The following is a 14,651-nucleotide window of genomic DNA, read 5'->3' as shown; positions in this document are numbered from 1 at the left end:
TCCCATGCTTCTCCACATTCTCACCACCCTGCAATAGGGGTGTACATTTGTTCTAGTTCATAGAAGGACATTCCTATATTTGTACTATTAACCACAATTCTCATCTACCTCTGGTCTTACTATATTATTCAGTCCCTAGATTATTCTCTAGCTTTCTTTCAATTGACATTTACAATTGAAATGAAAGACTACACTTTTTAGCCACAATCCCATTCATAAACCAGCTGCTTTAGTTACACTTACTATAATGTGTTACCATCAACTCTACCATTTCCACAGTTTTAAAATCAAATTAATTAAAACTTCTACATACATTAAACATTAGTATACCTTTTCAGCCATTGTTCTGTTTCCTAGTAACCTATACTCTAGGTTTTTAACTCCATTGGTTTATTATTTGTATTTAGTTCATATTAGTGAGACCATGCAATACATGTCCTTTTGTGTCTGGCTTATTTCACTTACCATAATGTCTTCAAGATTCATCAGTGTTATCATATGTGTCCCAATTTCATTTCTTCTTACAGCAGCATAGTATTCCATTGTATGTATATACTACATTTTGTTTATTCATTCATTGGTTGATGGACACTTGGGTTGTTTCCATCCTTTGGCAATAGTGAATAACGCTGCTATGAACATTGGTGTCCAAATGTCTGTTTGCATCACAGTTTTCAGTTCTTCTAAATATATTCCTAGTAGAGGAATTGCTGGATCATGTGGCAGTTCTTTATTTCTCTTTCTGAGGAACCACCAAACTGTCTTCGACAGAGGCTGCACCATTTTACAATCCCACCAACAGTGAAGGAGTGTTCCTATTTCTTCAAATCCTCTCCAACACTTAATGTTTTTTTTTTTCCAATAATAGACATTCTATGTGGTTTGAGATTATATCTCATTGTTGTTTTGATTTGCATTTCCCTAATAGCTAGTGATATTGAATATGTTTTCATGTGCTTTTTGAACATTTGTATTTACTTTCTGGGGAAAAGTCCTGTATTTTCTTTTAGTACTTTTTTGGTTTCTATTCTTTACATGACAATCTCTGATTCATCTGGAGTTTATTCCTCTTTGTGGTATGAGGTGTGGATCAAATTTTCTCTTTTGCTAAATGGCTATAATCTAGTTTCTTTTTGTATACACACCACTGTGTTCTTTACAGCGACACATTTACAAGCGCTCACTCAGGGTAAATCATGTCTACCCATACTGAACCTTGAGTTTTTTTTGTTTGACTTCAAAGGGTAATCTTTATTGTAAACTGTTTACAAGTTCTGGGATGTGTATGTTATCTGGAGCCATAGGATCATATGTAAAGAAAGTTGAATTTGAAAAGCACTCTTCTGATTGCCCAGACTTGCTCAGGAATTGTGGAAATTTTAAATAACTATGGATGATAAGGAGTTTAAGGTGTAGAAGAAATGTGGAGTTATTAGAAAAGGATTGTGGACAGCAAAGAAATAGTGAAATTTAGATTTCGAGTAACAGGCTGAAATCCAGGAATTATTTCTCTGTGCTAAGGCACTCAGTATTTATAGAGGAGTTGCTTTTGAATTATTCATTTCAATTGCACACAATGAAGAACCTAATTCATAGTGGCTTAAACATATTTTCCCTCTGTAGTACCTCTGCAATTCTGTTTGTCTTTTCCACATGGATCCAAGATGGCTGCTAAAGTTCCAGGCATTACATCCGAGTTCAAAGCAGGAATAAGGTGAAGGGGCATATCTGCTGCGTCTATTTTTTTTTAGGAAGATATTTTCCCTAAACTTCTTCTTTAGAAGACTTCTGCTTATGTCTTCTTGGCTGGAACTCTATCACATGGCCTCGCCTAGATGCCAGAGAAGCAGAGAATAGTGTATTTAGGTTTGCCAACCTCTACGATGAGAGAAGAAGAGAGGGCTGGTAATGGCTACTCAATCATCCAACCAATGGAGTCTGCCACATTGAAGTATCGCATTTCTGCTTGCTGAGAGCAAAACCTGGTATAGTCCAAGTATAAAAACTCTGTACCAGATCACAAGACTTTTACCATATAATGTGGCAATACTTTTTGAAATGGAGGCTTAGAAGCATTTCCAATTCTTCACATCACAGTTTGAAACTCACCTTCTCCCTTGGGTCTGACTTGCTGCTCACTGCAGCAACCGTGTACAAAATTTGTATCTGTTAAGATGGGCAATGTCCCCATACCTTTTCACTGTTAGACAAAGAAATGGCCAAGATATTGCCAAACAGTTGCCCTTGGTGTCATTTCAAGGTGTTATAAAGTTTTCTGAATATTACAATCACTTATGCCATTAGGATGTCTCTTTAACAATTAGATAACTCACTTGCACCATTTTGTTGTGGTGGAACTCAACTCTGTGGGCCTAACTTTATTTCAGATTGATCGTTTCTTCTAATATTGTGGGAAGTCTTCTAATTTTTGATAAAGGAAAGTGGGAAATGGCCATACTTAGTTGTAAGAAAGGTTAGGAAATGTAGTCTTTTACTTGGGATAGCAGTGTGCTTAGCTAAAAATTAGGATTCTTTTACTTGGAAGGAGAACATGGTGTTGGAGTTGGTAACTGCAATAACTCTTTGCCTGTACAGAAGAAAATAATAGCAACTTATAAGAAGAAGTCACAATATGTATTTGTCTGCATATGAAGCATTAAGGGTCTTTCTTGGTAAATATGTTTTCTGTTATATGCCTAATAATCCTAAGAATTCTAATAAAAATCAAACCCTAATAAATGAAATGGAAGAAGACATTTTATTTTATTTTATTTTATTTTTTTTAAATATTTATTATTATTTTTTTAAATTACATTAAAAAAAATATATGAGGTCCCATTCAACCCCACCGCCCCCGCCCCCCACTCCCCCCACAGCAACACTCTCTCCCATCATCGTGATACATCCATTGCACCTGGTAAGTTCATCTCTGAGCATCACTGCACCCCATAGTCAATGGTCCACATCATAGCCCAGACTCTCTCACGTTCCATCCAGTGGGCCCTGGGGGGATCTACAGTGTCCCGTAATTGTCCGTGAAGCACTATCCAGGACAACTCCACGTCCCGAAAACGCCTCCACATCTCATCTCTTCCTCCCGTTCCCCACACCCAGCAGCACCCATGGCTACCGTTCCCACACCCATTCCACATTTTCTCTGTGGACATTGGATTGGTTGTGTCCATTGCACACCTATGTCAAGTGAGGGCTTAGATTGCACATGGGTACTGGATGCACTCTTCCCGCTTCTAGTTGTAGACACTCTAGGCTCCATGTTGTGGTGGTTGACCTTCTTCAACTCCATGTTAGCTGAGTGGAGTAAGTCCAATAAGTCAAAGTGTAGGAGCTGAAGTCTGTTGAGGCTCTGGGCCTGGGTGTCATATTATCAGGGAAGAAGACATTTTAAAACAGAATCATCTATAGATGAAGAAAAGACTTGCTGAATAGAAGTGAGGGCTCAGTCAAGGTCTAACAACTTGGCTTCATCCTTCAGGACCATGCTTTCCTATTACCCATTCAAGTATGTTCTAATTGATCATTGTGACTTGCAAGGTTTGTCCTAGCACCAATGCAATTTTCAGAAAAAGTTGTTTGGAAGGTTAATGTAGTTTTCCAGACCAGTAACCTTTGGAAACATGAGATTTACATAACTATTCTTTTATAAATCACCATAAGAAAGTTTTCCAAATTAACTTTTGACATGTGAACATCTTTGATTGATAAGATGAGCAATACGGAATTTTTTTTCCAGTCTCAAAAATTTTTATGAATTTTTGACTTTTGAAAGTAGAATTGCTCTATAAGCCCTAGTTATATTCCTTCTCTTTTCCTTTTTTCTCTTTCTTCATTGCCTTATACCCCCTCCAAAAGAAAACATAAACAAAGCTAGACTCATCCTCCTCGTTGACTACAATTAATATTGACTTTCACTCATTTGTAGACAGAAGTCTGATAAACTAAGAAACTGAGTTGACACACATAATTATATGCCTTAATTAAAAGAAGAAAAACAAAGAAAAGTCATCTTACAGTTTCCTTACTCCATATATTTATAAACCATTATCAGCAAACAAATCTTTAAACATACATTTCCAAAACAACTGTGCAAAAATATTAACCAACTGTATTAGTCAGCCAAAGGGGTGCTGACACAAAGTACCAGAAACCTGTTGGCTTTTATAAAGGGTATTTATTTGGGGTTGTATTAATCAGCCAAAGAGGTACTGATGCAAAGTACCAGAAATCTGTTGGTTTTTATAGAAGGTTTTTATTGGGGGTAAAAGCTTACAGTTACAAGGTCCTGAAGAGTCCAACTCAAGGCACCGTAAGAAGTACTTTCTTACCCAAGTTATTTGCCATGTGTTGAAGTAAGATGGCGGGCCTGGTCTCTCCTTCCTTCTCCCTCTTAAGGCTCCTTCTGATCTCAGCTATAGGCTGGTATAGGGTTTGTTTCTTTCAGGGTTTCCTCAGCTCAACTGCTCTGTTCTCTTCAGCTGCAAACTGTCAAGCAAATGGCTCATTTCTCTACTGGGGACTGCAGGATCAAAGTTCTCTCCTCTGCTGTGTTATGAAGCTCTCTTTCTTCCTGTGCCTTCTGTGTGTCTTCTTGAGTGAGTATCCATTTATATAGCCCACCAAACGGGTTAGGGCTTCAACTGAGTCACACCCTATTGACATGGTTGAATCAAAGCCCTAATCTTAACATAATTTAATCAAAGACATCTCAGCTGAGTCTAATACAATCAAAAGGGATCACATCCAGAGGAACAGACCAGTTTACAAACATAATCTCTCTTTTTGGGATTCATAAATAATCTCAAATTGCCACAGAGTTTTAAAGTTTACAGTTACAAGTTATAAGAGTCCAACTCACAACTACTTTTTCACCAAATTCTGTTACTATGTGTTGAAGCAAGATGGTGGGCAAAGGGTATTGTACTCAGAGGAACAGACTAGTTTACAGACATAATTTTTCTCTTTTTTGGGGATTCATAATAATATCAAACTGCCACACCGACTGACTAGAAATACTCATTCACTATCTTTATCAGTAACATCAAGACTGTCATCATCAGAATGTATTGGTTTGTTACTATGTGAAAACCAATATTTTCCCTGGCCATACATCTCTCGCTTTATTGGGATAGTAATCTAATGCTGCTTTAAAAGTCAGCAAAGGGATAGAACTTCTCCTTTACAGCATTTATTTCAGTGGCAAGTTTTCATCTGTACTTGTGATTTTAAAAAATAATACCACTCTCCCCAACTACACTGTCAGTTCTATACCCTCTAACTTTGTATTACGGAAAATTTCAAACCTTCAGAAGAGTTGCAAGAATAGTACCATGAGTGTCTATATATTCTTCAACAAGAGTCGCCAACTGTAAACATTTCTCCACCTTTTCTTTCTTTTTTTCCCTGTGTATATGTGTACATATATTTCACCATTTAAGAGTTAGTTGTTTACATCACACTTGGGAAATTTCACACTGTTACAATATATTTTATCATACCAATTTTTTTGTCATTGTATTCCCTTCTTTGTATCAAGGATAGTGTCAGGCATAGGGTAGATATTCCAAAAACACTTGTTGCATGAGTAAATTAGTGAATGCATGAATGAGAAAGAGGAAGAAGGCAAAAGAGAGTGAGATACAGGAAGCAGAAATTAGTTGCACTTTCACTAATATGCAACCATTTTTATTTCTGTTAGTCATAGCAGTGATCTTGGGCATGTAGCCTAAGGAAACATCAGGGCTGAGAGAATATATTATACATTATATAATGCACTGAAAGAGAAAGCTTATATAAAGGGAAAGATAGCCTACACATTATGCACTTTAAAGAAAATGAAGAAAGTAGCATCTTATAGTTGCATCATAATCAGAATGCTGACAACTCAAAAGTTTCATGTAGTGAGATACCTAAAGTGACTTACAGATTCAATACAATTGCAATCAAAATTTTAAGTCTTCTTTGCAGAAATGGAAAAGCCAATTATCACATTTATATGGAATGGTAAGGGGCCCTTAATAATCAGACATCTTGAAAAAGAAGAACAAAATTGGAGGACTCTTACTTCCCAATATTAAAATTTATTACAAAGCCACAGAAATCAAAATAGCATGGTACTGGCACAAGGACAGACATGTTTATCAACGAAATTGCAATGAGAGTTCAGAGATATTGGGAAGCAGATGTGGCTCAAGCAGTTGGGTGCCTATCTACCACATGGGAGGTCCCAGGTTCGGTTCCTGGTGCCTCCTAAAGATGAGCAAGGCAGTGAGTTGATGCCATGGGCTGGCAGAGTGAACTGACACAACACGATGACTCAATAAGACGACACAATGAAGAGACACAATAAAGAAACACAGCAAACAGGGAGTGGAAATGGCTGAAGCAATTAGGCACCTCCCTCCTGCATGGGAAGTTCTGGGTTCAGTTCCCAGTGCCTCTTAAAAAAGAAGACAGACACAGAGAGCAGAGAGCAAGTGCAAACAATGAGGGGGGAATAAACAAACAAACAAATAAATAAAATCTTAAAAAAAAAAGAAATAAATCCTCAAGTTTATGGCCCACTGATTTTTTACAAGGGGCAGACCTCATTCAATTGGGAAAGAATAATCTCTTTAACAAATGGTGCTAAGAAAACTGGATCTTCATATGCAAAAGAATGAAGGTGAACCCCGACCAAATTAGATATACAAAAATCAACTCAAAATGAATAAAAGATGTAAATATAAGAGCCAGAACTATTAAATACCTAGAAGAAAGTGTAGGGAAGCATCTTCAAGACCTTGTGTTAAGCAATGGTTTCTTAGACTTTATACCCAAAGCACAAACAATCAAAGAAAAAAAAATAGATAAATGGGACCTCATCTGAATTAAAAATTTTTGTGCATCATAGGACTTTATCATGAGAATAAAATGACAATCTACATAAAGGGAGAAAATATTTGGAAACCACATATCTGATAAAGGCTTAATATCCAACATGCATAAAGAAATCCTACAACTCAACAACAATAAGAGAATTAACAAACAACTCAATTTAAAAATGGGCTAAAAACTCAAATAGACATTTCTCCAAAGATATACATGTGCCCAAAAAGCACATGAAAAGATATTCAAGATCTTTAGCCTTTAAGGAAATGGAAATCAAAACCACAATGTGATACCATTTCACACCCACTAGAATGATTACTATTAAAGCAAACATAAAATTACAAGTGTTGGAGAGGTTGTTGTTGGGAATGTAAACTGGTACAACTACTGCAGAGGACAGTTTGACAGTTCCTCAGGAAATTAAGTATAGAATTACCATATGACTGGGCTCTCTCACTACTAGGTATATATACCCAAAAGAATTGAAAGCAGGGACTCCAACAGATATTTGCACACAAATGTTCATAGAAGCATTATTCACAAATGCCAAAAGATGGAAGCAACCCAAGTGTCCATCAACTGATGAATGGATAAAAATATGTGGTATATACATGTAATGGAATATTATTTAGCCATAAGAAGGAATGAAGTACTGATACATATGATAACATGGATGAACCTTGAAGACATGTTAAATGAAATAAGCCAGATACAAAAGAAAAAATATTCTATTATCTCACTGATAAGAAATAATAAGAATAAAGCAAAGTCATAGAATCAGAATCTAGAACATATGTTATTAGGGGAAGGGTGGGGGTGGCAATAAGTAGTGGATTACATTGTACAGAGTTTGTATTTGGGATGATGGAAAAGTTTTGATTATAGATGGTGGTGACAGTAGCCACAACACTGTGAACATAACAGCACTGAATTATATATTTGAATATGTTCTAAAAGGGAAATTTTAAGTTGTATATATGCTACTAGAATAAATTTTTTAAAATTCATGGGACTGTACAACACAGTGAACCCTAAGGTAAAAAATGGACTATAGTTAATAATACAATTATAAAAATGTGCAGTCATTAGTTGTAATAAATGTACCACAGTAATTCACAGTGTTAATAATAGAGTGGTATATGGGAACCATGTATTTTATGCATGATTTTTCTGTAAACTCACAATCTCTTTAATTAAAAAATAGTAAAGGCAAAATTAAAAATTAGAACTATTATGAGACATCTGAACAAGTTTTTTTAAAAAGATCGGTAATATAATGCAGTGAAAGGCCCTGGACTGTCACTTGCCTTGCAACTCCTTAGCGAATCATAACTTCATGAGCCATCATTTCTACAGTTGTAATATAGGAATATTATCCACCCTATCTACCTAACAAAGGCTTGGGAGGAATAAATGAGATGTTTTTAATGAAACATTGTAAACTGTATAGAATTGAGGGTATGAGATTTCATTTATGTATATATGGAAAAGAAAAGATGTGACTGGCAGAGGAATTTCAAAATACTTAGAATTACTGAAATAGTCTAAGAGTCCTCTAGCTTCAAGAAATACAGATCTGGTAAAAAGGCTAAAGGCTAACCACAGCATGTGTGTTTGGGGAAAAGCATGTTTCTTTAATATGGGCTGGAAAAATATAATATGATGTGCAAGTAAGATATCAAAACTGGATGAGGGACTAAGGATATAATTTGCAAGTAAGGTATCAAATTTGGGTTAGGGATTTAGTGTATCTGAAAGATATACAAGAAGGGATACTGGTATTCAGTCGGAGAAGAAGGAAGTTGCTTTCTTAAAGTTTCGAAGTTGAATTCATGAGAGAGATATTTAGGATTGATCAGAAAGAAAGAGAGGCCAAAATGTGTGCATGTCTGTGGTGTGAATGTACGTAAACACATGCATGTGAAGTAAAGGTACAGCTTGGAACCCAGGTGTTTTAATTTGCTAAAGGATGCCAATGCAATATACCAGAAATGGGTTGGCTTTTAAAAGAGGATTTATTAATTTATAAGCTTATAGTTCAGAGACTGAGAAAAATGTTCAAATCAAGGCATCAGGTGAAGCTCTCTCCCCAGAGGTTAGCTGCTACTGACCTGGACTCTTGCCACATGGTAGGGAACAATGGTGGCTCCATGTTGTTTTCAGCTTCTTGCTTTCCATGGGTTTTCTGTCTCTCAGCTTCTCGGGGTCTCTTTCTTTATGAAGAGGGAGAAAAAAGAGGAAGTTGCACTGTCAATCACAGGAATTTTTTTTTGTCTTTTGCTTGGCAGGAGAAACAGGGAAGACTGCCAATAATTTTATATTAATGATTTTTGTCTAGTCATGTATTTCTTATTCTCCTAGTAGATTCCTTCATTTACCTTTGATTTTTTGAGGATTAGACCAGATATCTAAATATATATATATATCCTCTAAGGGGATATATAATATATTTAAAAAGTTCCGAAAGTGTTAAGACTCGTTAGTTGCAAGTTACAGAAACCAACTCTAGTTGCCTTAATAAAAAGTTAAATATATTGGGAAAATGCTGCCATATTTCGTAAAATCTAAGTGTAACGCAGGAAGGTCAAGCCCAGGAGGGCCAACCAATACTTTTGATATTCCAAAGAAACCACACAGAAGACCAGCAGCAATCATGCCATTTATTTTTTAAGTTTTATTTTATTTTTTCCCTCCCCTTACCCCCATTGTCTGCTCTCTCTGTCCATTTGCTGTGTGTTCTTCTGCATCCACTGGGAATCTGCATCTCTTTTTTGTTGTGTCATCTTGCTGCGTCAGCTCTCTGTGTGTGTGGCGCCACTCCTGAGCAGGCTGCACTTTTTTCTCACAGGGCAGCTTTCCTTCAGGGTGCACACCTTGCATGTGAGGCACCCCTACATGGGCACCCCTGCTTGGCAGGGCACTCCTTGTGTGCAGCAGCACTGCATATGGGCCGGCTTACCACATGGGTCAGGAGGCCCTGGGGATTGAACCTGGACCCTCCATATGGTAGATGGACATTCTATCAGTTGAGCCATGTCTGCTTCCCAAGTCATGCCATTTATTTCCTCATATGTCCCAATAACGGCCATCAGGCTTTCCACTGTACAGTGGGAAGACAAAGATTATATAAGGCTAGATAGTACAAAGAGGGGGTGTAGCTAATGCATAGAGCAGCTCAAGGGTGCACATAACCTAGTAAATGATTAATACCGAGTACATGCATACAGGGGGAATTGTGTGGGTTCCAGAACAGTGAGGGGCAGCACATGCATGGGTTGATTACTATGCTTAGGTTCCTGTGTGTGCTGTAGAAGAACATTTCAGGCTGGATTGCTGGTCAATTCCACCCTACCCTTTCCAGTGATCTACATGAATAACTAGTGGGAGGGGAAAGTGGACATTTTTTAGTGTACATTTTCTTATACACTAAGGAAATATTTAAGCAGACTTCAGGGAAGGTATAGAACTCTACAATATGACTTCAGGGATCTTCCTGTTAGAGCTTTGCTGTTAATGGCATTGAGCTCCCTATGCCTAGGCTCTATGCCCTAGAAAGTCAAATTGGATCAGTTTGGGTTAGATGCCAGAAGTGCTCCAGAGCTGTAGGCGGGCCTTCCATTTGCCTTCTCTCTAAAAGAAGAATATTTTTGACTTTACTTTTCTCTCCTCACTTAAAGGGTCAGTAGCTACTTCTGAGCTGAATGAATTAAAACAGAGTAGAAAACAGATGGACTCCCAGCAGAATGCAGGTTGCTCTGAGAGCAGCCTGTTGTCAGCAGACCTTTTCCTCCTGGTAGTTTGTTAAAGATTTAACTAGGTATCTTAAGTAAAAATAATTTCAAGAAAGTGAGAATGAGCAGGAGAGGGTAATAAGTAGAAGGGAGTTAAGTCAGGAGATTTAATTTTTCATTCAATTTGCTTAATCCACATTAAATATTGGGGTACAATTTGTACCATTTCAACTCTGTACTTCAGACAAAAATATGGTCACTTGAAATACTGTGTTTAAAGGAATTTGGGTATTCTATCATTAAATTATTTATCTTATAAAAACAACAACATAATCCCCACGAAACAACAACAGAAAAAGGAGAGACCAGCCTCCTCAAGTAGAGAGTAGCAGCCCTGATCTGGAAAAGTGGGTCAAAGGGACAAGGCAGGATAGAGTTAAGAACAGTGGGCTTTAAGGAAGAGACAATGCTTCAGAGAGATTGAAGATGACAGCTATGGGCAAAGAGAAGGCATTTAGATGGCTTTAAGGCATGGCAAGCAAGCTGATTAATGGCTCTGAGGTACAAGCTTTGGTCCCAGCTGTGGCACTGAGTTCAGAGGCCTGAGAAATAGACTAGAACCTGGAGTATGTTAGCAATGCCAGAGGCTAGAATAGAGGCTATACTAAGGGCTGGAGAAAGTAGAGAGGGACCATTGCCAAGGGGAGAAGTGGGCATAGGTCACATCCCTGAAAGTAATTTCCTCAAAAGGCAATTTGTACAATGACCAGTGAAGAAGGATGATCCATGATGGGCCCTTGATACTGATGACTGTGCTTATGAACCTGTATGCTTGAAATTTCAACTAGGCCTAGAGCTGCAAGGTGCCTAAAAAGTTACCACCTGAGAGCCTCCATGTTGCTCAAATGTGGCCACTCTCTAAGCCAAACTAAGCATGTAAATGCATTACCTTCCCCCAGCATGGGACATGACTCCTGGGAATGAACCTCCCTGGTGCTGAGGGATTACTGCCAAGCACCAGCTGGTGATGCAACTAGAAAAGACCTTGAATTAAAGGGGGAAACGGTAAAGACAAGTGAGTTTATATGGTGAAGAGACTTCAAAATGAGTTGGGAGGTCATTAGGAGGGTCTTGCTTATATACATGTCAGCAGGATCTCAGAGACAGTCAAAGTAGATACAACCTGAGGTAGTGATGCTCCAGAGGGCTACGGAGACATTTAGGTCCTATGGCCATGGCAGATGTCTCTGGAGTTTGGTGTCTTGCCAGTGGACCCTACTTTGGAATTCATGCTCCTGAGTGTGATGGAGTTGGACTCAGATGTGACTTCTCTACACATGCCTCTTCTGTTCCTTTTATTGAATCTGTGGTTGATGCTGGAGTTGGTGTATGCCCAGGAGACTTGAATCTCTGGGCCATTCCTGTGCCAGCTGGGTCCTGAGCCTCAGCAATGTTGTAGCACCTACTCTCCAGTTTGTTGGACTTACCCAGTCAGTTGACAGAGAGGTGATGATGGACAACCTCCACACCAAGGAACTGAGAGAGTCTGTAGCTGCGGGCATGAAAGTCCCATCCACCAGCCATGTGGGATTGAAGTCCCCTCTCAGTTGAGAGGTAGAGTGAACATCACCATCCCAGGGTCCTCAGGATGGAGGAATAAAATATGAATTAGGGTAGACTTACTGGTATTCTACTATAGAATTAGTGTGACCCTAGCAATGGAAGAAATTACATCATTGATGTGGAAACAGTGCCACAGGAGTTGCTGAAGGCAGGGAGAGGGAAAAGGAGGTGAGATATGGGGGCATTTTTAGGATTTGGAGTTGTTCTGAATGATATTGCAGGGACAGATGCAGGACATTATATAATCCACTGAATGAATTGGGAGAGAATGTAAACTACAATGTAAACTATAATCCATGCTGTGTAGCAGTGCTCCAAATGTATTCATCAAATGCAATGAATGTACCATACTAATGAAAGTAGTTGTTCATGTGGGAAAATTGGGGGGTGTGGGCAGTGAGGTATAATCTATGTATCTTTTAAAAAATAAATTAAAAATATATTAAAAATAAAAATAAATCCGCAAGTTATCCTCACAGTAACAATTAGGCTAGTGCTTGCTTGATTCTACAGCCTAGCCAAGTTGACATATAAACTTAACCATCAATATTCAATCAATGTCAAACTTAATTGGATAAAAATCTTTCAGCAACTATTAAAAAGCTATTAAAGTTTTAAAAAGGCAATTTGTTAAAAAAAAACCAACCTGTCAAATATTTTAAACGAGTCTGCAACAGTGTCAGGTTTCTATTTTCAGATATTCCAGGGATATTGTGGGTCCGACTTTCTAATTTGGTCAAATATCCTCTGCCTACCCCAAGTGAGTTAAATACTGAGTAAACTCCAAGAAACACCTAACTGTGTAGTTATTTTCCCACCAATTAATCGTAGCTTATATAACTATGGGATTATATGGAGTAAGAAATTCACAGAGCCTTCTTGAAATTTCAGAGCCTTCAGGAAACATCCCTGCTTGGGAGGAGACTGGGGAGAAAAGTGCTGGTACATTTCGTGCCTCTTTAGCTTCTCCTCCCTAGGCTTCACACATCCAGAGGTGCCTCCTAGCCTGCTTTAAGTTAGCTTTACGTTCTCTCTCACACTGTATCTGGTGAAGTGGAACCAGTACAACAATGGGAGATGTAGACTTGGACATTTGTAGAATTGGTCCTTTCCTGGCTGTGAAAAAACAATGTTTCTGTCTGGCATCTAGCTCTGTGTTTAATAATTCTAGCAAATTGCAGATGCAGCATTTAATAGGGAGTGTTAGTTTTTTGTGACTCTTTCCTGCCCCTGGTGTTTGGGCTCTTGACTTGGGCTGTCAGTTTCAAACATGGCTCTCCTCAGCTGTCCTCCCTGAGGCATGGTGAGGATGGGAAGACTGCGCCTATTGACAGATAGTGCCCTACACCCTGCCACTCTTAGTAAACACCTGTTAGAGAACTGAAGTATTTGGAAAGTCTCACCAGTGATCACAACATCCTGTTTGCACAGCTGTATGCCATGTATGTTTGAGGGCAGAAAAATAGAAATCTCTCAGATACACAGTTTTATGGATTCCTTCATAAATTTGAAAAATATATTTTAGAAGAAAGTATACATTGATTTCAGGAGAAGAAACATACAGCAAGCTGGAAGTAGAGAAGGCATGGTGCAGAAATTAAAGAAAATAAAGAAAAATAAAAGAAAATTTAGGATCAGGACTGGAAATTTGGGGTTTTAAAAAAACCCAGTCATCTCTCTCTCTTCCCACTCTTTGTTTCGTAAATACCTAAGAAATCCAAGTGGAATTCAACTAGAACAATTTTAGGAGTAGACTAGATTAGAGCCAGAGGTATCACATGCCCCAAGGGAAAGAAGACTGCTTAATGGCATAAGGAAAGGGCAAGCTCCTGATTACCTGTGACCTGAAGGGTAATCCCTGAAGATCCTGCTACTATTTCTTGCTATGGTTTGCCTGATTTCTTGGGCTAGAATAGAATCCCATCTGACTTGTTTGTTTCAAAGTACATTTCTATTTCTTCCTGGCTAGATGGTACTAGAAGACTCTAAAAAACTTCATGATTCCATGCTTATAACCTTCCTCAATACTACTCATAGGCTAAACTCCCAGCACTAGTCCCTTCTAGTTGGCCTGGCTTTGTAGTCATCAAAGACCTACAGGAAAGCAGTAGCAGGTAATAAAATATTGGGTCTGGGATAACTTAGACCCTACTGCTATAGTAGGAGAATTTGAGGTAGAGATTGTGGCTGAAGCTTGAACACAAAATCTCCTTCATAGAGAGGAGAGAAAGAGATGCAAAAATTTCACCAGTAGCAATGAAGCAAGGGAAGGAGTATGTCATGTCATAAACTTCAAAAAGTAGTGGCCAAACAACCAAACAAAGATTGACTCTTAACCCCTTCCTCATCCCACTCCCACCTGATTCCCATTAAGTAAGACAGAAAAAAAGGTAAAATATTCCTTAATGAGTC

This window comes from Dasypus novemcinctus, chromosome 2, assembly GCF_030445035.2.
Source record: "Dasypus novemcinctus isolate mDasNov1 chromosome 2, mDasNov1.1.hap2, whole genome shotgun sequence".
NCBI lineage: Eukaryota > Metazoa > Chordata > Mammalia > Cingulata > Dasypodidae > Dasypus > Dasypus novemcinctus.
Note: the sequence above shows the minus strand (reverse complement) of the source record.